Source organism: Carassius carassius, chromosome 16 (genome assembly GCF_963082965.1).
Source record: "Carassius carassius chromosome 16, fCarCar2.1, whole genome shotgun sequence".
NCBI classification, from domain to species: domain Eukaryota; kingdom Metazoa; phylum Chordata; class Actinopteri; order Cypriniformes; family Cyprinidae; genus Carassius; species Carassius carassius.
In genome coordinates this window covers 24198465-24224895 of record NC_081770.1, presented here as the reverse complement: position 1 = coordinate 24224895, position 26431 = coordinate 24198465, and the positions used below count along the sequence as shown (strand labels likewise).

At 39.4% G+C, this 26431-nt stretch overlaps 1 pseudogene; it reads left to right on the top strand.

The window, feature by feature from the left end:
* The first annotated feature begins 16523 nt into the window (after positions 1-16523).
* On the top strand, positions 16524-22068 carry LOC132160209 (vitellogenin-like; annotated as a pseudogene).
* The last annotated feature ends 4363 nt before the right edge of the window (positions 22069-26431 follow it).

Below are 26431 nucleotides of genomic sequence, written 5' to 3'. Positions count from 1 at the left end.
TTTAAAAATGAACAGTTCTCTTATAACGATGTCAGATGTAAATACTCCAGCGCCAGTACCTGGTTGAGCTTCCAGGTGGAAGTATTGTGTATTGTTGGGAGTAACGGCGTTTAAGTATAACGGCTTTACTAACGGAGTTTAATTTTCTGTAACGGAGTAACCTAATTAATTACTTTTCCCATCGTTGCAACGCCGTTATCTTTACTGAAAATGTAAAGTGTCGCGTTACTACAATTTGGTTGAATAAAGCGCGAGGTGTCATGCTTTGGCTAGTGGCTACATCAGCTGCCTGACACCATTGCAAAATCCGATGATGATTGATGATCCGATGATGAGACTGCTCACGCTGTCTCACTGCACGCTCTGACAACCACTAAACACAAGACGGCATCAGCGATAATGGCTTTCTCGAACTGGAAGTACCGGGAATTAAAGGCAAGAATGTTTCTGTAACATGCACGGTATGCCCAGGAAAAAAAGACTTTATCCACGTCTGCCTCAAGCAACTCAAATCTTATGAACCACCTCACATCAACACATGCTAACATGTTACTGTACTGAATATTTAATTCTGTGTTCAAACCAGACGTGAATTACGCGTAGTTGGACGCTTAAACAATTTGAATTCATACGCTTCATTCGTGTGTGAAATTAACTTCACAACAGACGCGAATTCGCGTCATGGGGGGGACTTCTGCCAGTTGAGTTCACGCAGAATTTTCAACCACCATTTTTATTCAGATAATTTTCTAAATATTACTGTTATCGTGTCATGAAATGTAGTTTTAAAAGTATTTCTTGCTTGAATGTAATTGTATAATTGTATGATTAAATAAATATGCGGTTTATTTAAAAATGTGTTTCGCTGATTTTCGGAGGTTGTCTACAGGCCACCAGGGCACCATACAGAATTTATTAAAGAATCTGGGATCAGCATTCATAGACATTTTGAACTCTTTTGGGGTTAGACAACACGTGTCAGGTCCTACTCATTGTCGAAATCATACTCCAGATTTAATACTGTCACATGGAATTGATGTTGATGGAGTTGAAATTATGCAGCTACGCGATGATATCACCGATCATTATCTAGTCTCATATAAACTTCATACAGCTAAAACTGTGAATTCTACTCCTTGTTACTAGTATGGTGGAACCATCACTTCTACCACAAAAGACTACTTTGTAACTTATCTTCCTCATTTATCTAAATTCCTATTGATTTTAAACAATAATAGTTAAATAAACAAGAAGTTAAAATTAAGTGACTTACATTTTAGACACAAGATTATTCTAATGACAATAGTTCCAATCAAAGCAACAGCACAATCGTTGTGTGTCTCAACGCAACATACAGTGGTGTTTCTTTGCTGAATGAATCCACATTTTTGAAAGAATTGAGTGAGTCAATGATTCAGTAACCCTTTAAAATAGACAGTTATTCGGCACATTTCTGAATCAAATAGCCATATGAACAAATCGGTTGAATGAATGACTAAATGACTCACTTATTAAAATGTACATTGGCCACCACCTACTGGTGATACGGTTTCACATTATAAGTAATCATTGCATTTTTCAAAACAATTAAAAAAATTCTCATTTTTAGAATATATATATATAATATATATATATATATTAGGGCTGTCACGATATTAGATTTCTCATATCACGGTTATTGTGGCCATAAAAATTCACAATATCGATATATCATGATATCTATAGAAACCTTGGGGGAAAAGATATCAGTCAAATAATTTTTTTTACTTTGTTTATTGAGTTTTTCTTTTTCCCCCAATGAACATAAGGATACTGATATATGCAGGGCACAAGACTCTGGCTTTCTCCGTCTTCTTTGAAGCTCCTATGAAATTACAAGAGAGAAAATACTGTCAAGTTCAACAGTATGATGAATAAATATTAATGGTAACACTTTACAATAATATGTCATTTGTTAACATTAATGTATTAACTAACATGAATGAACAATGAACAATACATTTATTACACAATTTATTAATCTTTGTTTATGTTAATAAAAATCAAGTCTTTCATTGTTCATGTTAGTTCACAGTGCATTATTGTTTACAAACACAACTTGTGATTTTAATAATGTATAAGTAAATGTTGAAATTAGCATGAACTAAGATTAATAAATGCTGTGGAAATATTGTTAATTATTATTAATGTTATTTATATATGTTCACTAATGTAATTAACTAATGTTAACTAATGAACCATATTGAAGAATGACCGCAGATGAGACATTAAGTGCATGGCACAGTGACCAACTTAACATTTTACAGTTTAATGTAGCAATGTGGTCGCTCAGTTTTTCAAGATCAGTTTTAATCGTGTAACTGTTAATAGATTTGAACAAACAAATAAAGTGTTGCTACGCACAGGCCGTATTGATTGCAAATACAAAAACAAGATGAGTAAAGAAAACGAGATACTTATTAAAATAATCACCCTTTACTTAAATATATGAACACAGAAAACCGCTGTTAACAGGTTAATATAACATTTCCCATTCTATGACTAGTAAAATAATGGCAACTTACTCTGATGAACATGGCTTTCCACGGAGCAGCTGCGAGTGCTACGTCTTCTTCTTGTGTGACAGGTGTCAGCGTGAGGCACAATACTGCCACCTGGGAGCTCAACCAGGTACTGACACTGGAGTATTTACATGTGGTGTTATCATAAGAGAACTTTTCATTTTAAATATTGCGGTTATCACTAATACCGGTATATCATCACACACTAAATTAACACAATATCGATAATTGTTGTTTTGAATATCACGGTTATCGTCAATACCGGTACATCGCGACACCCCTAATATATATATATATATATACATTATTTTTTATTTTATCAAATTATTTATGCATTTGAAATGCTGTGATGTAAATGCATTTATCATTTATAGCACCTCTCAGCTTCATCAAACAGTTTTTGCAAGTACAGCTAATGCCACTAATAATTTTGTTTCTTCTGCAGTGGAAATTAAAGCTTTAGCCTAAGTTCTGCCAGGAAGACTCAATTACTTCGTCACTAATTACCTTCATCATTATCCAATCACGTCTTTATACTTCGGTATAAAAGATCGGTACTTACACATGTTTGAGTCCGCAGATGCCGACGCGATAACAACGCAGATGCCGACGCGATTGTTCCTTGCTCAAGCTTTCGCGTTTATTGATTTACTTGCTATAGTTAAGTTTGTGTCCTGCAAACTATCGCCAGTTTGACGTTCCTCTCAAGATGCACACGGGATCGTTGGCTTTGCTCGGTGTCGCCACCGATCTATATGTCCTTACATCCCCACCATATTTCTGTCAAGATTAGTCTCTAAACTATTTCACATAAAACTCAAGGTACAGTTTAATACTCTTCGCAAACTAATGGTGGTGGTCCTTTTCACATGCTCCTCATGTTAAGTCAATCACGGTCTTCACATACAATGGCCTATCGTGGTCATCTACACACGAGGCTTTCACATCACAATCCGTCGGGCCTCACTTTATATGGCCTAACAAGGCTTCACATTACTCACCATAAAGCAGCTTTTGCTCATTTGACCTATTGTAACCTTCAGCTAATTGAATTGTTTACAACTGTCTATTAATGTCCTTCACAAAATTGGCCAGTGATGGTTTTCTCGGCCTAGCTAGGCTTTTCCTAAAGCCTATTGGGGCCGTTCCATTTTCTGTGGCCCGCCGGGCCCCCATCACTGCTCCGGCCTATCGTGGCCCCTATCTCTGTCTGGCCTATCGTGGCCCATCTCCTCTAGTCTATAAGCTAAATCCTTTTAAGATATAATCCGGTTCATTGTTAAATGCTACCATAATCACTTCTATTATGACTCTGTGATCTATTTGCATTTACTGGTCGTGGTAAAATACTATTCATATTAACCCTTTCAACCAATAGCTACTACCTGCGGCTTAACTTAGCATTTCTCTCGGTGACCTCCCCTCTGTTTGCCTATCTATATGTCCTTTTCTCTCTGCATCCTGTTTCTCTGGCATTCCCCTCGGTTGCCTGTCCTCGTGGCATTCTTTCTGAGCCCATCTTCCTCGTGTTTACCCTTTATAGCTATGAGCTAAGTCTTCTGTGACCCAACCGGGGCCTTACTCACAGTATGGCCTATGGGTCTCTATTACTGTCTGGCCTATCGTGGCCTCTATCAATATTCAACCTTCTCTGCCTCAATTACTATCTGGCCTATCGTGGCATCTATTACTATCTATTCTATGGTTGCCTCTCTCTCTAAGGCTCTGCGGCCCATCTTCCTTGTCATATAAGATACTTTAGTTATAATCTGATGCTGTATTCTTATGTCTGGCCAAGTGATTTATTTTCTTGAGACAGTGTTTTTATCTGCCTTCTACGGGTTTATGCACCCAGGGGAATTCACTTCACAAACTAAAAAATTTGATCCTGCTCGTGGCATTTCCTTTTCAGATCTACAATTTGGACCTAAATCCTTTACACTCCTCCTCAAGAACTCAAAAACTGATGCGCAAGGTTCTGGCGTTACCTTAACATTTTCAAAAATCTATAATAATTTCTGTCTCTTCTCTGCCATGGTGAAATTCCTTAAAATCCGGCCTAGAATTTCTAAAAACACGCCGCTCTTTATTTTACCTAACGGAGCACCCCTTTCCAAGGCTTGTTTTAGAACACACTTAACCACTGTTATCAAAAGCTGCAGTCTATCCCCCTCTCTCTATACCGGCCATTCATTCAGAATTGGGGCAGCTACTACAGCAGCTGAACGAGGAATCTCTACGTCAGCTATTAAGATCATAGGCAGATGGTCTTCCTAAGTATTTGAATTATACATCAGACCTGATTCAAAAACCTTGAAGCTCAGCAAGCTCTCCAGTAACAAATCAGGTAAATTTTCATGCAGTTACTGGTGGTGGTGTTACTGGCGGTATATTTATAAAAAACAAAATAAAAATAAAATAAAAAAATATATTATATCTGTATGGTCTATCGAGGCCTGTATATGTCTGGCCTATTGTGGCTATATCTGTGCAGTCTCGAGGCCTGTTTATGTCTGGCCTATCGTGGCTATTACTGCATGATCTATCGAGGCTGCTTATGTCTGGCTAATGTGGCTAATTATATATATATAAAAAATTCTATTAAACATAGGCATATGGGGTTTCATCTAACGTTTATCATACTGATTATGTTAACTCTCTTTATATCTTCCAGGAACCTTAGGATTCACAACCGGTGTCTATACCTTCATCTACTTATTTTGGGGGTTAAGGCTGGCCCCGCCCAGTGGTTTCACAATCCACCTATTTTTGGGGGTCGGCTGCGCCCCTGCCTTCTTCTTCAGGCAGGAAATGCTGGTCCGCTACCCTCGGATTACGAACTATGGATGGGGCCTTCCGCTAAAGAAATTTATAATAATGCTTGCTGAGTTGTCAATAAATGTATGCTTCGTACATTTTATCTCCCGAGTCTTTCTGGTAGAAAGATGGATTTTGTTGATACTGATTTCATTTGACAGCAGATAGAGAGTCAGAGCCCACCACGACCAACGAGCTATAACCAAAGAGAGCAACAGAGCTGAGGGCTGCCTCAGAGCTTAAGCCTGACCTGTCTGACCAGGTGTGAGAGCCGGTGTGGAAGATTTTTATTGGTCAATATGTAAACTAATCAGGCATAATCAATGTGACTCTAGCCATTTATGTATGAAATTATTCTACTGTTATAATCATGCTTTTGACTGTATGTAGAGGCCTGCCTGAGAATGGAATGTGCAGAGAGTGCAGGGGTATAGTATATGGTGCATCTGCACACTCTATTTGGACATTAGACAAAATATATGATCAGACCTCCTCGGTGCAGACATTACCAAAATACAGCATATAGTAAAGTTGGACACCCTGTTTTGACATGAGACAAAATATATAATTAGGCCTCCTCGTTACACTTAGAATAAATTCTACATCCTAAAAGCAAGCTGGAGACAGCCATAAAAGGTAAAAGAGTTGATAAACAGAACCATATGTATGAAATGTATTGAACATGGGCACGCCTTCAGAAGCATTGTATAAAATAGAGAATCGACACAGACTCGAGAGACTGTTCTGCAGAGCTTTCTCATTTTATTTTCTCTTGAAAATAAAATCTTTCTTATGGAAACAAAACCCCGAGACAGTGTGATTCCTCAGATCAATGGCAGACGAAAATACACTACACCGGCAAATGAGCATGCACTGGTGGATGATGCAAGGGAGCACGAGGGTTTGGAAGAAAGCCCCGCCCACTGCACCACAGCTGAGGATGGACTCAGTGGAACCTATGGAGTTCAACTTGGATTATATGTGGATATGCTCGATCTTCTCCCGCCATCCTATGAACATTCTATTGTGACCATGGAGGTCATTCCTACTTCTGTCGTGCTGCCGATGTTGGGAGTGGCAATCTGCTGTGTATGGAAAGGGCATCCCTGAAAACCTTGACACTCACAAATCCCCACCCACTCTCCCTCTGCGGCCTCACACCACCATTGCTGCTCAGCCTTGCCATCTTCTGCCCCTTTGCCGCTGCTGCCTGTCAGTCCCTATGCTCACCCTCAGATCACCATCTGTCAGACTCCTCTTTCCCTCAGGCTCCACCTTAGTCGTCTGTCGCTCTGGCTCCACCGTGGCCTTCCGGATCCCCACCTCCACCTCGGTTTCTGGTCCCATCTGCTCTTCCTTGACCCTCCAGATCCGAGGTGTTGCCCTGGCTCATCAGCACTCCGTCTCCACCTCGGGCTCCTCCTCCACCTGCTTTGCCACCATCGGTCGGCCCCCTGGAGTTGTCAGCCCTGCCTCCACCATGGCTCCTTCCTCTGTCAGCTCCATCATGGACCACTATCATGGCTGTGGCCTGGGTCTCACCTGGCTCCTCCGTCCCTCCCTCTGTCTCCACGGTGCGAGGAAGCATCTTCCTGGAGGGGGTGATCTGTCACACCCATGGACTGTTGATTGTGGTTTCTCCATCTATGTCCATATTTGGTCTTTCCTGTTCTCATTATTAGTTAATCACCTCATTGTGCTCACCTGTCTGCCCCTCGTTATCACACCATACCAAATAATTGTCTTATTATTCAGAATTAAATGAAACAATGTAAGAATTTGATGTGAAAGATGACACATTTAATAAAGTTATGATGAAAAAATAACCATTTATAGACATTGTGGGAACTCATTATTATTTCTACCTCTTTCCAGTCACAAAACACTTTATTATGAGAGTCACTGGGGGAATTGTAATATTTAATTTATTTTATTATGTACATATTTTTTGTTTGCACTGAATAAAAATATAGATTTGTCTTTTTATCTGCTGTAAGTTATAGTTCTTAGGAAAAAATCTGTATCAGCAGGTCAAAAAAAAAAAAACTGAAATCATAATTAGCCAAAAAAATTAAATCGGGGAAAAACACTTTATACTAATCTTTATGCAGTTATATTAATGGGTAATATAGCACAGTTTATTACATTTGATGGATTTAAATCACCCTTAGATTTAAAAGGAACACAGCATAAAATTTATATTTATGCAGACAACATTCTCTTTTATTTTACTGATAAACATGTCCCCTTACGCCATATAAAATTATTTAATTAATTAATAAAAAAAAATCATGCAGTTTATTAAATTCTCTGGCTATAAAATAAACTGGGTCAAATCCCTTCTCGTTCCTTTGAATGTCTTTGCAAAAGATTACCTATTCCTAGCATTTACATACTTAGGTTTGTACTTTTATAATATATCAAGTATGAATTAGCACAGATATATTTTCACTCGCCGAACACTTTCTAAAAGAGTGCTTCAGAGTTTCACTCTCCGACAAGTGATCTGTGCTATTTTTCAGTACATTTCAATAGATGTACTTTTTCGGTTGTCCATTGAAATCTCCAACAGTGAAGACATGAGATGTGGGTGGGACATTGCTACTCCATTGGCAGACCACTTCTGTCTTGGTTGGTTTGACAGTTAGCCCCATCCTGCTGTACGCCCTCACCGCCACAGCAAGGACAGTTTGAAGATCCTCAGGAGTCTGGGCCACAAAAGCACAATCGTCTGCATACTGTAGTTCCAGGACCTGCTCTCTACTGATTTTTGTTGTTGAATGTTGTGGTGGAAAAATTCATTTAACATTACTTCTGTATGCCTATATATGCATTTTCTTAGAATTGCTGTGTGGTTCAGAAGGATGACACCTGGGTGGGAAACAGATGTCTGAGAATGACCTGAGAAGTTCATTGGGCCATATAGTGGGGGGGCAATGCCTGGGGATGACCTGAGGGGGTCACCTAAGTCCTAAATGTGTGAGAAACAGCCCATAGAGAGTGTTCCTTGTTATGTGTGAAAATTTACAGCTGCTAAGTCTGTGTAACCTTGACGCAGCAAAGGGATATAAGGTGGAGGACTGCCCTCTTCCTGGGTCGGTTTCACTCTGCAGGAACTCAGTGTTGCTGAATGACTGACTGACCTTCTTTGCAAAGAATAAAAGCTTTCTTTTTAATTATACCTGAGAGTGAGTCTGTCTCTTATGCTGACGAGAGTTGATTCAAATTTTGCCACGACAATGTACCCTCATAATGTTAAAGAGGTTACCATCTAATCTGAAGTCCACTGCCATACCACTGCTGTTTTCCATCTCATTTTGGAGAAGCTTGGTGACACACAAGAGGAAGATGTTAAATAGCACTGGTGCTAACACACACCCCTGCCTCACCCCTTTATGTACAGGGAAGGGCTCAGACTATTGTCTGCCTATGGTCACCCAAGCAGTCATCCCATCATGGAATTGGCGGAGGATGTTAACAAACTTATCTGGACATCCAAAGCTGAGGAGGACGTCACATAACAGCTCTCTTTGCACAGTGTCGAATGTTTTCGAGAGATTGACAAAGGCCATAAACATGTTCTGATTTTGCTCCCGGCACTTTTCCTGAAGCTGCCCAGGCTGTGAAGATCATGTCGATTGTGTTCCTGTTCTTTCTAAACCGACACTGTGATTCTGGCAGCACCGAATCAGTGATGTTGTTAATAAGTCTCTGATGCAGCACTTTGGCCATGACCTTACCACCAACAGAAAGGAGTGATATGCCCCTACTATTACTGCATACGGCCTTGTCACCCTTGTTCTTATAGATGACTACAATGTTTGCATCTCTCCATTGCTGTGGGATGCTCTCATAAATCCAGGCCTTGGTGGTAGAGGGTGCGCATACATATATACCCTCCCTCCTTCAGTAGCTCAGCAGGGATGTTATCAGCGCCATGGACTTGTTGTTCTTAAGGGAATGGACAGATGATAGAACCTCCTGGAAGGTTGGTGGTAGACTGTGATCATGGATGGGAGGAAGTTCAGGCAGTTCGTTCAGGATGGTGGGGTCTGCATCAGAGTTCTGATTAAGCAGGGTGTCAAAATGCTCAGCCCACCTCAATAGGATACTATTCTGATCCTTCAGAAGTGTTTGATCATCAGCTGTTTTCAGCAAAGTGATACAGCAATTTTTTGGACCGTAGATGGTTTTGACAGCATTATAAAAATTATGTATGTCATTTTTATCCACAAAGGATTGGATTTCATGTGCCTTTTCAGTCCACCACTCATTTTGTATGGCTGGTATATCCTTTTTAAATTTCCTCTGAGCTGCCTGCCAATGCTGTCTAGTCTTAATGGATGAAGGGTTGTCTAAAGGTTCCCGGTGTGCTTTCCGCAGATCCTTAATCAGGTTGTGGATGATGTCTGAGTTATCGTCAAACCAGTCTTGGTGGTTCTTGCTCTTATAGCCGATGGATTTGGCTGCTGAATCGTAGAGCACAGAGCTAATATAGTTCCACTGTTGTTACATTGTATTTTCTGAGTTCAGACAAGTTTCAGACTCCCTAAGCTTCTCAGCTAGGAGACGTCGAAACTCACTTCTTGCTTCCACGTTTCCAAAGCGTTTACAATTTAGCCTCTTTTTTTGGACTTCTGCCGTCGCAAAGGGGAACTCACTTCCATATTGAGCTTGGCCACAATCATACGATGGTCGGTTCAGCACTCTGCACCTCTTATGGCACGAATGATGAAAACATCCTTGATGTCATTACTCCTCACCATGATGAAATCAATCATGTGCCAATGTTTAGAGCAAGGGTGCATCCACGAGGTCTTATATTTTGCCTTCTGCTGGAAGATGGTGTTGGTTATGGTAAGGTTATGCTCAGAGCAAGGCTTAATTTTCAGATGGCAAAGTTGGTGCATAGGCACTAAGAAGTGTGGCATAACGCTTTTATGCTAGGGGGATACGGAGGGTCATTAGCCTTTCACTGATGCCTACAGGTGTTTCTGTGAGCCTTGGTAGAAGCGTGTTTTTGATGGCCACTCCTACTCCATAAAGATGTTATCCACCTGTGGGGAAACCTTTCCAGAAGAGGGTATAGCCCGTCCCTTCCTCTGTTAGAGATCCTTCATCCAGAACCTAGTCTCATTCAGGGCAGCAATGTCGATGTTGTAGCGGCTCAGCTCAGCAGCGATCAGGAATGTTCTCCTGTGTGGTCTGTCAGAGATGCTATGCTATGAGTCCAGGAGAGTCCTTACATTCCATGTTGGCATTTTTATATTGTATTGTTTCTTATTTCGACCGCAGTAGTGGAATAACCCGATAGGTGTGGTAATCTATCCAGGTAAATGGTTGAATGGGCAGTTTTTAGGCCACCTTTTCTAGGCCCTTCCCCAATGGGGGTGAGCAGTGCGGTCCCTAAATAGGGCTGCTCTGTCACACAAGGGTCTGCATACCTGCCACTCAGTCCCAGTTAAAAGCGACCAAATACCCGGTGCCGTTGAGAGAAAGGTGTGTGATGAATTTAACAATTTAAAAATTATATTGTTGAGGAAATATTTCAAGTTTTTCCAGTCTTGGTCATTACCTCTGTGCATTCATGACACCTCTCAGTGTATGCCAAGCCAACGTCCTTCATGATTCTCTCCTGGCAGTGGCTCAGATCCTTAGACTTTGTTAGAGTAATGTGGTTGGCCTTCGGATCCTCACTGATGATATAGTGGGTCCTGCATACTAAGGTAATATCGGTTCAGACTAAGGTAATATAACAGCTAACAGCTCACAGTCTATTCAAACCTCCTCCCATTGTCAGATTCCCCATCACCATCAGACTTTAACCATATGTAAGGTCCAGGTATTGACACCGTGGTCCGAGGTGGAGACCTGCGCAGGGAAGGTTTTAAAGTGCCAAAGGAGGTGCGCCATCCCCGGTAGCACTATCTTCACCATGATGAGGTAAATCCCGATGGCAAGGGTGGTCCCAGGACAACCGGCCCCCCATCTTGGCTGCAGGAGGCTGTCGGGTCCTTTGTCTGTTAAGACCAGCCTATTGCACACCTCCAGCGCATTGCTTTTCTGTCAGGGTATGCTCCCTTAGCCTTATCTCAACTGATTAACCACAAGGCAGTAGGGCTATTTTCCCATAGCTGGGACAGTGGTTGATGGGCGCCAGGGCATGTCCACACAGTGGTGGGCCTGCACACCACACCACTCGGCTCCTCTTTTCACGCTCTATCAAGAAGGCTAGCCAGCGGCAACAGCTGTAAGCAGAGAGTAACAAGAAGAGAGCACAGCGCAGCATGTACTAACTACCAGCACCACTACACTACTGCACTAGACGCTTCACACACACCCTGTTAAAATTCATGAATCCAGCTGTTCATTAATCCACAATAATCCTTAGTGTGTTTTATAGTTCTTATTTGTAGAATTTGTATCATTATTATCTTATCAGTATTTTGATAGTTTGTTCCCAGTTTTCTTTACATTTCATCCATTGTTATTAAGGCCGTATCTGATCACTTCTGTATTTTCTTTGATATATTGATCTCTGCTACCACTGAATCTAGATCTGTCTCTGTCAGAAGGAGATGCATAAATGACAACACAAGTGTACTATTTATGGAGGCTATATCTTTAACACCAAGCATTTCTGCAGACTCTGTTGATATTCTCCTTGATTCCTTCAACTCAAAAGTTAAGAATGTTATTGATGATATTGCTCCAATAATAGTCAGTAAGAAAACAGACAGAAATCAGTTTGTAGAAGATCAACAGCAGTTCAGACTATAAAAAGACGAAGCGGATGTGGCAGAAGAGGAAACTTGAAATTCACTATAGCATCTATAAAGACAGCCTTCATGCTTTTAATGTGAAACTAGCCACAGGTAGACAGAATTTCTTATTGCAGTTATGCTCACTGAATATAAACCTAACAGACCACTCAGATCACTAGGATCGAGTCAGTTAGAAATGCCAGGGGTTCACACAAAACAAGGGGAGTCCGCCTTTAGTTACTATGCTGCCCGCAGTTGGAATCAGCTTCCAGAAGAGATCAGATGTGCTAAAACACTAGTCACATTTAAATCTAGACTTAAAACTCATCTGTTTAGCTGTGCATTTATTGAATGAGCACTGTGCAATGTCCAAACTGATTGCAATGTATTTTCACTGTTTTTGTTAATGTAAAATCATTTTCTAACTGTTTTTAAATTAATTTTAATTAAGTAAATTTTTTAATCATTTTAAAAGTTTTAAAATTGCTTGTTTTATTTTTGTTATTTTTATTCATTATTTTACTTTCTTTTATGTAAAGCACTTTGAATTACCATTGTGTACGAAATGTGCTATATTAATAAACTTGCCTTGCCTTGACTTACAGATACACTGAATGACCAAAAAAGCACCACCACCAGTCCAGTAAAAATGACTAACATGCATTCAAACATGGTTCTCAGGTTTTAATTCTAATAACCGAAGTTCTATCATTAATTAATACTTGATTATCATATTATAATGCTTGACTGACTAAAGTTAAGAGTGAACTTTCAGATATTTAAAAAACTGTGCCATGTATATAAATCAGTCTGGCGAGTAAACTAAAAAAATAATTACTAGACAAAAGCGATTCAATTGCAAAGTTGTCCATAGATGGTTGATTAAAATAAAGTTTGTTATCGCTATGAAATGTAATCTTTTGCAAGTGCAATGCATTGTAAATGGTTATTCATTGTTTATAAGAAATGTCAGCCTTTTTTCTATTTTATTTCAATAGCTCTTAGTATATGCATGTATACATAGTCTTATTATTACAGTAAACAGTGTATTCAGTGTAAGATTGAAAAGCCTATGGATAGTTTATGGGGATGTACATGAATATTGTATACATGCGCACACACACAAAGAAAATATCATACAGACATGGAAACCCATTCATATGTACACAAAAAACAAAACAAAAAAAATCACTCAAACTTGCAAGCACAACTATGCACGTGCAAACAAACAATGCACTTTATCTCATACAAGCACACACACATTCACTCACAAATATTCTCTCTCACATACATGGATTAATAATGTACATTATAAACAGGTGCATAGGTTTGTGCAATTAAATTATTAATATTTTTTCTTGTTGTTATTCTTTTTTTTTTAAATGTAGCATTTGGACTAATCAGACACACAACTACTTGATATATTTAACAAATAATATCTAATGCCCCCTCATCTGACAAAAGGGTCTATGGACCCTTCCACCGAAATGCAACTATGTCCTCAAAAAAGGTAGGACAGAACATGCCCTCTTTTGGCCTGACAGTGGAAACGCGACTAGTGATGATCTCTTTAATGATCTGCCAGTTCAGAGAGCTGGAACATCTGATCCAGAAACTCAACCTGATCAGTCTTCTGAAGCACACCCTGAACACACCCTGAACCATTGACTTAGTATAGTATTTTTTATTTATTTTTTCAGGGGAGCTGGTTCCTGGAGAGTGGAGACACAGATGTTCTCTGAGAGGTTGCATTTGATGGGACTCACAATGAGGACAGGAGGGATGATGGGTTCTGGTTTAGAGGGGGATTCTGGAGAGTACAAGCGAGAATTGCAGTTTCCAAGGTGGAAGGTGATGGGGAAATTGAACCATGTGAAGAATAATGCCCAGTGGGTTTGATGGGGTTAAGTCTCTTTGCATATCTTAGGTACTGGAGGTTCTTGTGGTCAGTGATGACCATGAAAGGATGCTGTGCTCCCTCCAGCCAGTGTCGCCACTTCTAGAGAGCTAATTTGGTTGCCATTAGATCTCGGTTACCAATGTCATTGTTGGCTTTTGTGGGCACTTGGTGGACTGGATGGCAAAGGATGGTGGCCATGATGAAAGCTTCCTTGAGCTTCTAGAAGGCTTTGTGTGCACTGGAGGTTGAGGACAGGGAATTGGGATTTCCAAATAGAGAGGTGAGAGGAGCAGTGAGCATACTGTTGTTCTTAATGAAGCAACAGTAGAAGTTGTTAAATCCCATTGTTGCAGGTCTGAGGGATGGGTCATTCTTGTATGGCCTTAACATTTTCCTGGTCCATCTGGGTTCCATCTCGGCCAGTGATGTACCCGAGGAACTGCACCATGGATACATTGATCTCACACTTCTCCAGATTTAGGTAGAGGTGATGCTGTCGGAGCCATTGAACGGCCTACTTAATGTGGTGGCGATGTTCGACCAGTCAGTGCACACTGACAAAGCGATGGAGGAACTGCTGAAATACTTCGTTCATAAAGCCCTGGAAGATCGACGGTGAGTTGGAAAGGCCATATAGCATCACCTTGTATTCATAGTGGCCTGATGGTGTGATGATGGCCCCAAGCATCAGATCGATCACACAGTCCCATGGCCTGTAAGGTGGTAGACGGGTGTCTGCCTACTTGCTGAAGACATCCTGGAATGCCTCATAGTCAGAAGGGATCATTAGCACTTCGGTTGTCTCGGGGCTTTCAACGAGGCTGGATGCAATTTGGGCTAAAATTGGGGGAGAATATCGATTAGATACCTTGGAAAAACAATTCTCCTGCAAGTGATTTCACATGGTTCCCATCTAACATCTGGAGAATGCAGGGTGAGCCAGGGGTGTCCCAGGCTGATGTCAACGGTGGGTCCCTTCAATACCGGAAACGTGACAGTCACATCCAATGCGTAACTTCAAGGGAGAAGATTTATATTTCACTCTTCTACGCCCCAGTGGCTTTCCCTGGATGGTTTCGACCCGGAGCTCCTGAACATTACGGGCTTACGGGGAAGATGGAGTCGGCTTAGGAGGTCTTGTAAAATAAAATTGCCTGAGGAGTCGATGAGGGCGGAGACTGCATTTATCTGGGGTGAGTAGATGTACTGGTATGAGAGATAATGTAGTTATTGTGGTGATTGTGCAGAATCCCTGATAATTGCACCTTCAGTAACATCAGACATCCTCAAATAGTGGACCACAGTCCGGTTCCAAACCACCGGTGCTGGCTTGGTTCCAGGTGGACTGTGAGAAATATTTTACTTTTTCTTTTGTTTAAAATTATCAGCATATCAGCACATCAAAACAACAATGTACATAATATGTAAATAATAATACATAATAATAATCATATGGAACCATTTTCTCTAAAATTTTTATCTAGGGCCAAAAGCACTTTATTCAAGTCCCTATGTTGCATCTCTGCCCCCAAGCACCACAAGATCTGTAGATAAAATGGTTATTTTAACAACAGTAACAGAACACAGTGAGGCTATAATAGTACAAATAACATGAAATATTCCTTTTTTTTTCTTCTTTTTTTTGTTAAGTGCTTCCAAATGTTTATAATCTGTTTAATTTTAATGAGACAAAGCAAACTGTTTTGACTCAAACATTTAAAAGTCCCCTTTTTGGATGAAAGCTGTGCTGTACTAAAATAGGTTTGTCCTTGCTGTTCTGAGTTGATCTCACTAGATGACAAATTATGAGAATTTAAAATTTTTTTTTAAAGAAGTTATTATTTTTTGTCTCTGAAAATAAGATTTCATCTTTAAATCAAATTATTTAAGTGTGAGGTGCCATGCTCAATGGTAATGAAGTCTACTCCTGTACTGAATATTTGCCATAATACCCTTTCTTAAAGACTTTAATAAAAATAACTAGATTTATCAATTATAAAACTGTCCACAGACCACGCCACATCTACTTCCAAAGTTCATACAATGCTATTGCAGTTTTACATTAAAATAAATAAACTAATATGGACTTTAACTATTTTTAAGATTAAGGACAAGGGTAACCTAACCTGGAACTGATAGCTTAGAATGGTCAAGCCAGGTCTGTTAACAAAAAATATTGTTTGTATAAAAATTTTTTTTTTAATGTAGTTTTCTGTATTATAACTTACTCCTTATATTACGCCATATATTTTTTTAAAAACTCCAATTTTGCTGTTTCGGCATTGTTTTATGTGTATGACAGAACTGGAAAAAGAATTGCCTATTTGAATATAAAAGTAAAATGAACAGCACTGTGAACGTAGGCATGAAGAATGTGACTATGTCAGGCCAGGTTAACCTAACTTCTAACTGATATTTATTTTAAAATCAGTTGACAAGTTATTTCTTGTGTGTAATTGGATATGCACTTAAAGACATTGGTTACTAATTTATTTAAATGTTAATACTTGGTCAGCAAGAAACCATTATAAAAGGTCTGTTTCTCTGAAGTGTTCTTTACAAACCATCAGCCATGAGAGCTGTTGTGCTTGCCCTGACTGTGGCCCTTGTGGGTAAGTCAAAATATATTTATATATTTTTTCTTATTTTCTCTCTTTATGCCTATTAAACAAAAACTTGTATAACCTCTTGAATATATATATATATATATATATATATATATATATATATATATACATATATATATATATATATATATATATATATATATATGTATATATATATATACAGTATATATATAAATATTTTTATCTTTATTTATTTCAGCAAGTCAACAGATCAACCTTGGTAAGTAATATGACTTGGAAAATTAGTGTGTAAGTCATACACTGCATTACAGATTAAAATGAATGGTCATAACAACAGACTTAAATTCAAAATACTCTACCCTTTTCAGTCCCTGAGTTTGCCCCTGATAAGACCTATGTGTACAAGTATGAGGCTCTACTCTTGGGCGGTCTTCCTCAAGAAGGTTTGGCCAGAGCAGGTATAAAAGTCAACAGCAAGGTTCACCTCAGTGCTGTGACAGATAACACCTTTCTGATGAAGGTAATGATTATTAAGAACTGTAGAAATTGTAAGATTTTCACAAAGAAAACAACAACAAAAATATGCCATCATTGGATGTTAAAAGCAACAATGCCCTCATTTAAATGGAAAATGTCCCTTACAGCTCATGGAACCTGTAATCTATGAGTACGCTGGTATTTGGCCCAAGGATCCATTTTTTCCTGCCACTAAGCTCACCTCAGCATTGGCTGCTCAGCTTCAGATTCCCATCAAGTTTGAGGTATCCTCAACATCCTTCAGCTCAACCTCAAGAAGACCCAGAACATCTATGAGCTGCAAGAGGTGAGAAAATAATCCTAAGTACATTTATGAAGACATTAAGAAAGACTTTTTGATTTCTGCAATATAATTTTTTGACTCGTCTTTTAAGGCTGGAGCTCAGGGAGTATGCAGGACCCACTATGCCATCAGTGTGGATCCGAAGGCCAACCACATTACTGTAACAAAGTCTAAGGATCTGAGCCACTGCCAGGAGAGAATCATGAAGGACGTTGGCTTGGCATACACTGAGAGGTGTCATGAATGCACAGAGGTAATGACCAAGACTGGAAAAACTTGAAATATTTCCTCAACAATATAATTTTTTAATTGTTAAATTCATCACACACCTTTCTCTCAACAGAGAATCAAGAGTCTGACTGAAACTGCAACTTACAATTACATTATGAAACCAGCGTCCACTGGTGTACTAATCGCTGAAGCAACAGTTGAGGAAGTGCATCAGTTTTCACCCTTCAATGAGATCCATGGTGCTGCCCTGATGGAAGCAAAGTATGACTGATCCTCTCTGAGAAATATGAACTAACAATATGCCCAACAAATTTCATTACTTTCATAAAATACTTTTTGTTTCAGACAAACCTTGGCTTTTGTTGAGATTGAGAAGACCCCTGTTGCTCCAATCAAAGCTGATTACTTGGCTCGTGGATCCCTGCAATATGAGTTTGCAACTGAGATTCTTCAGGCCCCAATTCATCTAATGAAGATCAGTGACGCTCCAGCTCAGGTATTACTTTAACTATCTCAGAGTCAAAGCCTTTGATCCACACTGAACACATCAACTGAGACTAGCTCTTACTCTCTTCTAGATCATCGAGGTCCTAAAGCACCTTGTTGCAAACAATGTGGACATGGTCCATGAAGACGCTCCACTCAAGTTTGTTCAGCTTATCCAGCTCCTGCGTGTTTCCACCCAGGAGAACATTGAGGCTATCTGGGCTCAGTCCAAGGACAAACCAGCTTACAGGTACAATTTGTCAGCAATACATTAATGGGATTTTTTATTTATTTAGTATATATTTTAAAAAATGACTCTGGTAGGCGCTGGCTCCTGGATGTATTCTGACATATGTCTCTGTGCAGCTTCACTCATGGTTGGAGCTGCTGGCAGTGCCTACATTATTAATGATGCTGCAACCATCCTGCCCAGAGCTGTTGTAGCTAAAGCACGTGCTTATCTGGCTGGAGCTGCTTCTGATGTTCTTGAGGTGGGCAAACCCCTATTTTTAAATTTGATTCATGATTTAAAAATGTGTTCTGCCTTCACTCAATTCATGCCCTCAAAACAGATTGGTGTGAGAACTGAAGGATTCCAGGAGGCTCTTCTGAAATCTCCTGCAGCAGATGAAAGTGTTGACCGTATCACAAAGATTAAGCGCACCCTGAGAGCAGTACGTTTTCATGTCTAATGCACTGTATAATTTTATACTTGAAAGCAATATTACAAACATGACAGACAACATGTGTATGACTTATGTTTTTCCCCTTAAGCTCACAAACTGGAAGGATTTACCAAACAATCAACCATTGGCTTCAGCCTACATCAAATTACTTGGACAAGAAGTGGCTTTTATCAAGATTGACAAGACCATTGAATCATTGAAGAAGCTATACCTGTATTGTGTTTTAGTTTATCTCTTCTCTTTCATTACTATTTCATTTTGAGATCTTTCTCACAAATAATTCTCATAATTAGAATTAAGATTCTCAACAACACTTTCCCCAGATTGTGACTGGAACCAAACCACGTGAAATGTTGAAGGCAGCTCTTAAAGCTTTGCAGGAAGGAATTACCTTGCAGTATGCCAAACCCCTGCTTGCAGCTGAAGTGCGTCGTATCTTGCCAACAGCAGTTGGTGTGCCCATGGAGCTCAGTTTGTACACTGCTGCCGTTGCTGCTGCAAGTGTCAATGGTATGTTTTTTTTAGAATTATATATATTTTCTTCTGATATGAAGGGGTCACCACTTTTGATGTTGTTCCGTTCATCCTTTTAGTTAAGGCCACCATTACACCTCCTCTCCCTGAGGAGACTGAGACTATGACTCTTGAGCAGCTGAAGAAGACTGATATTCAACTCCAAGCTGAAGCTAGACCAAGGTAAATTTGTTGCAGCTGTGATTTGAGATTTCAAGTGTACTACAACAGATTTACAAACAAGCTCCCTTATTCGTATTTCAGTATTGCTCTCCAGACCTTTGCTGTGATGGGAGTGATCACTGCCTTGATCCAAGCTGCTGTTATGGCGAGAGGAAAGATCCGTACAATTGTTCCTGGAAAAATAGCTGCAAGAGCAGACATTCTCAAAGGCAACTACAAGGTGGAGGCTCTGCCTGTTGAGGTTCCTGAACATATCGCTGATCTGAGGTGATGAAATCTTAGTGATGCCAGTGAAGAAAAAGTTTTTGTAGTAACTGCTTTTTTATGAAAGTGTCTTTTACTTTTATAACAGCTTTGAGACACTCGCTGTGGTAAGAAACATTGAAGATCCTAGTGCTGAAAGGATTGTGCCCTTTGCACCTGAGTTGTCCCAGCAAAACTCCCAAAATTCTTATGCTGGTGATTCGGTAAGCTTTAAATATACATTTAGGAGAAAAAAATTTGCTTTAAGCTCCAAAGTGTAAAATCTTCTTTATATTTTGTTTTTTCTTTCCAGTCATCTGAGAACTCAGATGAGGTTCCTATGAGAGCTCCTGCTCCATTTGACAAGACTTTCTGTCTTGCTGTCCCATACATTGAAATCAAGGGATGCATTGAGGTGCACTCTAACAATGCTGCTTTTATCAGAAATACTCCTCTGTTCTACATAATTGGACACCACTCAGCCCGTGCTACAGTGGCAAGAGGTATACTTAAAGAAATTATTACATTCATGAAACTCAAGAATTTTCAGATAAAATGATAATTAAGGGTCTGTTGTTTGACTGTAGCGGAAGGTCCTGCTGTTGAAAGACTGGAGCTCGAAGTCCAAGTTGGTCCTAGAGCTGCCAAGAGTCTCCTTAAGTAAATCAATCTCATTGATGAGGAGACTCCAGAAGGAAAGGCTTTCCTGTTGAAACTGAAGGAAATCCTGGAGACTGAAGATAAAAACAGGAACGTCTCTTCTGAAAGCAGCAGCAGCCGCAGCAGCAGCAGCAGAAGCAGCAGCAGCAGTTCAAGCTCTTCAGGGTCCAGCTCTCGTGTGACCAAGGTGAGGAAAAGGAATGTCATGTATTGCTTAATTCACCAATATATGTCATAAATCTGTATATTCATTTACTCTGAATATTTGTTTATTTTCAGACTGCCACCATCATGGAGCCATTCAGGAAATTTCACAAGGATAGGGTAACTACTAAAAATCATTTTGTCAACAATATAGTTTCTTAGATCAGACACTTATCAGACACTTATCACGTTTATAACCTTTTTTTTCTTGCAGTATTTGGCACCCCATGGTGCATCAAAGAAAGTTAGCAGTGGAAGTTCCGGATCTAGCTTTGAGCGTATCCCGAAACAGGTGAATCAATGAATTTCATTAGTTTGATCATAATAACAGAAAACTCCAGTTAAAATACGATATTTAATATTTATATGGTGTATGCTTACAGGCTAAGTTCCTCGGAAATGCAGTTCCACCTGTTTTTGCTGCCATTGCTCGTGCTGTGAGAGTTGACCACAAACTGCTGGGCTACCAACTTGCTGCTTACTTTGACAAACCAACTGCAAGAGCGCAAATTGTTGTTTCTTCCATCGCTGAAAATGACAACCTGAAGATCTGTGTTGATGGTGCTGTGCTGAGCAAGCACAAAGTGACTGTAAGTGTTGAAGTGTGATAAAAAATTTTTAGGTAAGAATTTTTTCTCAGGTTTAAGTATACGCAAGCATTAATGTTTTTCAGGCCAAGTTTGCTTGGGGTCCAGAGTGCCAGCAGTATGCAGTCACTGCTAAAGCGGAGGCTGGTGTATTGGGTGAATTCCCTGCTGCGCGTTTAGAGCTGGAATGGGAGAGGCTGCCAATTACTGTCACCAACTATGCTAAAAAGTAATGTTCATCGGCACAGAACAACAAATGTGTTGTGTAGAAAATGACACTGGTTTAATTCTCTACTCTTATCTGTGTATCCTGTCACAATTAGAATGTCCAAACACATCCCTATGGTGGCTTTCCAGGCGGGATTCAGACTTGAAAGAGTAATGAACAGTGAGAAAGAGATTGAACTTACTGCAGCCTTGCCAACTCAGAGGTCCTTGAATGTCATTGCCAGGATTCCTGAGGTGAAATATTTCCCCTTTAAATTATTATCTCATAATGATATAAACAGAAAATAAAACTAATTAATTTTTTTCCTGCTGTTCTAGATGACACTGTCAAGAATGGGTATTCCCCTCCCCTTCACTATTCCCATCAATCCAGATGGATCTCTTTCCAATCATATTGATAAGGACATTCTCTCCTGGATCCAGAAAAATATCAATGAAGATTAATAACATTTTAATTTTTTTCAGAAGAAAATGTTGAGCTCTGATAATGTATATTTGATTGTTTCTTGACAGTATAATTGAAAGCATTACAGCTGTTGTCGTATACAGTATGCAATGTAATATATTGTAATGCTAATAAATACCTTGCAAGTGAAACTGTGTGATCTCCTTTCATTTTACATCAACCTGTGTTGGGCGGGGGCACGGGGTGGGGTGGGGGGGGTTGTACTTTTCTTTAGTACTTTTTATATCTATACATTTTCTGGTTTTATACGTTATAATTTAGGATGCACAAAGAGGACAAGTCATTTGATATATGCCCAGATACTGAATATGTGGTAAATTCCAGTTACAATTATACTTATTTGTTAATTCTTTAGTGGGAACAAAATTTTGTGCTCAACCCTCTGCTCTTCAATTGAATTCAATTCAAGTTTATTTGTATATCGCTTTTTACGATACAAATCATTGCAAAGCAACTTTACAGAAAATTTAGTTTCTTTAATATTTAGTAGCAGCTTAAAAGTGGTGACTGTCAATTTATGTACATATGACAGGAATTTTCAGAAAAATTAATACAAGATGTAGTCAACTAGTCAATGAACACTATTATCAGCAATTATTACAGTATATGATGCATTCACACTTGTAGCAATATTTGTTAGTTCTGTATGTTGTTTCAGGGTTAGCATCCGAGGTCCTCTGAGGGGTTGGTATCATCTCTTCTCGGGTGTTCTGGATCCAGACTGGAGCTTGTGCAAATCTTAGTTATGTAAATCCTGTGGCAAAACAGAGAAACAAATAGAGACATAATTAGTGTAGTTGCTGTTCCAACAAAGTAAAATTTATTAGTTTAACCCAAGCTAAAGAATAATAATGCACATTAGATCAGATACAACAGCAGTCACAAATTATGAGATGCACTATTCGAATGCTTGGCAAAAGAGATGTGTAGCGTGGTATAAGGCTAGTTACTATAGGTATGCAGGATCTAAACCATTTAGGGCCTTATATGTAAGTAATTTGTAACTGATACAGAACTTAATAGGTAGCCAGTGCAGAGACTATAAAATTGGGGTAATAAGATCATATTTTCTTGACCTGGTAAGGACTCTAGCTGCTGCATTTTTGACTACCTGTAGCTTGTTTATTGAAAATGCATGAAAACCACCTATCAGTGCATTACAATAGTCCAGTCTAGAGGTCATTAATGCATGAACTAGCTTTTCTGCATCAGAAACAGGTAACATGTTTAAGTACAACATTTCGGATAGATTTCAGTCAGGGTTTAGAGCCGGCCAAAGTACGGAGTCAGCTCTTTTGAGGGTTACTAATGATATTCTACCTGACGCTGATTCTGGAAGTTGTGTTCTATTACTTTTAGATCTTACCGCAGCATTTGACACCATTGACCATAAGGTTCTCATTAGTTGCCTTAGAGACCATGTTGGTATTCAGGGTTTAGCCTTAGAATGGTTTTCTTCATATTTAAAAGATAGGACTTTTTTCACTCAGTCTAGGGAATCACTCTTAATCTGTTGCCCCTTTTATGTGTGGGGGTTCCTCAGGGTTCAATCCTGAGACCGGTTTTGTTTTCCCTTTATATGCTCGCTCTAGGATAAATTTTTGGAAAACATGGCATTCATTATCATTTCTATGCTGATGATTTACAAATGTATTTACCATTGAAACACAAGGATAATGTATCCATTTATTATCTGTATGAACTTTCACGGGGTGGAAGAAACAGGCAAGAGGAAAACTCAAGTGAAAGCCCCGGAGGGTGGATTTTATTAATAAGTGCTGTGATACGTGGGTGATGATGGTGGTTCGGCATGCCGAGGTGCTCTCAATCGAGTCCAGATGCGGGTGAATCCGTGGGGTGCTAGTGGCAGTGCTGTACGGTCAAACGCTGCTGTCTGGAGGAGAGAAGAGAGCGCAGAGTCAGTTAGTGAGCTCTTGGAGAGGTTTCTCACCCTTCGTCTATGCGCACGCTGTTTAAATAGAGCCTGGCTGATGAGGGGCAGGTGCGGGTGATCAGCCAGTGATGAGCTTTGAGCCGGCGCTCCTCATGAGTTACCAGGGGAACGCTGATGTGGACTTGGGCTCATCACAGAATGTTTGGATGAGGTTAAAGGGATATTTCACCCAAAAATGAAAATTATGTCATTAATGACTCACCCTTATGTTGTTCCAAACCCGTAAGCCCTCCGTTCATCTTCGGAACACAGTTTAAGATATTTTAGGTTTAGTCCGAGAGCTTTCTGTCCTCCATTGAAAGTGTGTGTACGGTATACTGTCCATGTCCAGAAAGGTAATAAAAACATCATCAAAGTAGTCCATGTGACATCATAGGGTCAGTTAGAATTTGTTGAAGCATCGAAAATACATTTTGGTCCAAAAATAACACAAACTACTTTATTCAGCATTGTCTTCTCTTCCGGAACAAATCTCAAGGATTGATTCGTTCTCTAGTCAAGAACCTTTTCTGTAGGACGTGTCCGGTTCGAGAACCGAGGAGCTGATGATACTGCGCATGCGTGATTCAGCGTGATTCAGTGTGAAGCAGACTGAAACACAGCACGTCCAAAATTTCGACATTAGTAACTTACTTTTAGCAACATCAGACGCACGCGCGCTCACAAGATCTCCCGGTTCTTACTTCTGGTGACTCGCACTAAACGGTTCATTTGAATCAGTGAGTGGTCAACTCCAGAACAGCTGCAATCCATAGACAGTAGGCTGCAATCGGATCATTCTAATTCGTAAACGAATCGTTTGGTGCGATTTGCGATCCGATTTAAATTTATTTTGAAAAGACTCAGTTCGTTCATGATGAATCAAACACCACTTCTGCGTGTCGGAGCATGTGATATATTATAGGGAGTAACGATATGTTTTATGAAATGTAGTGAAGTTAAAAGTACGATTTTATGCTTTGGAATGTAGTGAAGTAAAAGTAAAAGTTACTCAAAATAAAACTACTCCAGTAAAGTACAGATACTTGAAAAATGTACTTAAGTACAGTAACGAAGTAAAGCTACTTCGTTACTGTCCACCTCTGTTTAACTCAGAGGGAGTGTCAGCCACGTTAAAAAAGTTCACAGTTTAAGTCATTTGTGGATTAATGCTTATTGGAGACGTGAACCATTTCAGATGACTCAGTTCGAATTGGTGAACTGGTTCAAGAAAAACAGGATATCATTACACTTGAACGCGCTCACAACAGACCCAGAAGAGAAGACAATGCTGAATAAAGTCATCGTTTTTGTTATTTTTGGACCAAAATGTATTTTCCATGCTTCAACAAATTCTAACTGACCCTCTGATGTCACATGGACTTGATGATGTTTTTATTACCTTTCTGGGCATGGACAGTATTTTCTTCATAATAATTTTCTTTAACTGAATGAGAATAAGTCAGAGTTTATTTTATTTGTTAAAAAGGGATGTGTGGATGATATCACTGAATCCCTGGGGTTACTTCCTGGGAAAAATCCTTCTAGCGTGAAAAACTTTGGAAAACTAATGTTTAACCTAGAGCTCAAATTTGATGAACAAATTAATGTTGTTGTTACATATATATATATATATATATATACAATGAATAAAGTCTCATCAGAGGTTTGCATCTTCCTATGGATATCATCCATGCATTTTGTAAGTCTTGTTTCTTTCTTTGTTTTTGTTGTTAAATAAGGATGCATAATATCTTCAGTGATTTTGTTTGTTGTTGTAAAAAGCATTTATCGTTACTGCTGTTAATGGCAATCATCATGTTATTATTTACCTGTTTCGCTGTCCCGGGTTCGTTCTGCCAGCATACATAGGCAAAACTGCACATGCCAGTCCATGCATCCATGCTTGGACAGAGTGGGGAGAGCAGCAAGTCAAACCTCCCTTGGGTACAGAACAGATCCAGTATATGCCTATACAATTACAATGAACAAATTACATGAGTTGTAGAAAATACAAATACATGGTAGAGAATACTCGCAATGTAGTGAACTGTATATGTAAAGAAACAAAGTAAATTAGATTACAGGTTTACCTGGGTGGAGTTGGAGTTGGAGGAAGGAGTTTGATTTGCAACCAGCGATGCGATAGAAGAGATGCTGGAATAATGTAATTAAATGGAACACTGTGATAAGTGTTAAGACTGGATTGGTACACAACCAGAACAGCTGATTAATAGGTGATGCAACCATGAATGATGTGGTCTGCCTGAACTAATGCTTGATATATTTTAATATGTTTTTACTCCAAATTTATGTAATTATAATGAAAATTATTAGAATTATTAATTAGAAGAACTCAGTTAAGCCATTTATTGTCATAGTTGTGTGTTATAAGTGACATTGAATCAATGAAAGCATTGTTGTTTCCTGGAACAATGTGCATTACCTTTCTTCTGTGGGGCCAAGTATGGTCACCCTTACTGTATTTAACCCATCCTAAGTGCACACACACACACACACACACACACACACACACCCGGAGCAGTGGGCAGCCATTTATG